Here is a 2,010-nt window from a genome sequence, read left to right on the forward strand (position 1 = left end):
TGCTTTTGTGGTCTCTACTTGACATTCTCATTACGTTGTTGAAGAGTACTCATCACATTCTGTTTCATTTAAAAAATGCATATGTTCATACTTGTGAACAATCCCTCTTCCTGGGGAAACTTGGGGAATTGTAGCTCTGTGAGGGAAATAAAGCTTTGCTAACAACTCTCAGCACCCTTAACAAAATTAAGTTCCCAGCATTCTTTGTGGGAAGGAGGAGCCATGACTGTTTAAACTGGTACAGTGGTACCTCTGGATGCAAATGGGATCCGTTCTGGAGCCCCGTTCGCATCCAGAAGTGGACGCGGGTGTCATACCTCGGGTTGAATGTGCTTCAGGTTGAGCGCTTTTGGGTTGCGCTCCGCGGCAACCCGGAAGTAACGGAACGCATTACTTCTGGATTTCGCCGCTCCCACATGTGCAGACGCTCAAAATGACAACACGCTCATGTTCGGAAGTGACAAAATGCGACATGCGCCGTCGTGTCTTACGTTCCATTCAGGATTCGAACGGGGCTCCAGAACGGATCCCGTTCGCATCCCGAGGTACCACTGTATAACAGTTCTTCAAATGTATCGTATGGAAGTGGCCTTAGGCAAGTTGCTATTCCTCCACCACCCCACCTACAATTAAGATTTTTTAAAGAATTACTGAAAGAATAATGGTGAAACATTGCAAGCACATGCTGCTGTCCTTCATAACCACCTTGGAATGAGTTCAGGATGCTATACAGAAGGATTGTCTCATTGGTTAAATTGGGATTGCAGGCTCACACATCGCCTCTGCATACATAGCCATCGAGAATCTTGCTTCTCCATGCCATTCTGTTTCCCATGCTTGGGAGGTAGGAGCAAGTTGAGGCTGAACTGTTATTGAGGTTCTGCCTTCTGGACATGAGGGAAGCAGGCAGTGGGGGTGTGAGGGGGGAGGTAAGTGGAACCACTGATCCCCGAACCAAAGGGAAAGCCACCCCAAAGAATCTGCTTGCTGGTGTTTGTCCAATGTCATTGCTGTGAAGAGGTTGTGAATTCCCTGACGTCCGTGTAATTATGACTTGCAAGTATATGGATGATGCAAGTTAGTAGAGGATGGAGCCAGGCAGTTTGTTCCTTTCGCATAGGCTGAGGTGATGTATGCTAATGCCATGGTGTATTCTGCCTTTAGAAGATTGGAAGTTGACTTATGAGAGAGCCTGCAAGGTCCTCTGCCATCAGCTGTGCTAAATGATCCTTGTGGTCCACTCCCCAACCCTATGATTTCTTCCCTTTAACTTATTTTTTAAAAAATGCAAAACACACCACTAATTTGTTTTTTAAAAAGAGCAGCTGCGCAGCAGAGTCCCCCACCTTCCTGGGCAAATGGAAAAGCCAAGGTTGGAAATGAATGAAACAAATCCAATATTGTACTAGGTCAGTGCCAGATTTACGTATACGCTAAACAAGCTATAGCTTAGGGTCCCACTCTCTTGGGGGCCCCAGAAAAATTCAAAGGGAAAAAACCCCTAGGTGTACAATTCCAAATTTTAAGATAAAAAGCAAATAAAATAAAACCTACATACAGCAACAGTGTTTTGTAGGCTCCTATTTGTTATGTGCAAATGGCTTTAGGTCCACAAGTTACCATATAGCATATATTCAACACACAAAAGCAGCGGCAATTGGTTGTTGACAAAGAACAGCTGGATATATAAAGGGCCCCATTACCTTCAGTAGCTTAGGGCCTCATCAAACCTAATCCAGCCCTGACTAGGATCGAGAAATGAATAAAAAAAAAGCCAGATGCAACAAAACCGCTTAGTGCATATCACAAGGGGGAGGGCGGCGCTGCAAAACAACGTCGCCAAAGCGCTTTTCCGCGGCTTGCCTGCATTTCCCATGCCCTCAAAGCAGGTGTTTCTCAAACTTCCCTGAGGATGATGGGAGTTGTAGTCCAGCAACAGCTGGCGACCCGCGTTTGAGGGGCGAGGCGGGGCGAGGCGACCATGCGGAGCCGCCCCTCGCTTCGCGCCTT

Source organism: Podarcis liolepis (genome assembly GCF_965112155.1).
Source record: "Podarcis liolepis genome assembly, chromosome: 8".
Classification (NCBI taxonomy): Eukaryota; Metazoa; Chordata; class Lepidosauria; order Squamata; family Lacertidae; genus Podarcis; species Podarcis liolepis.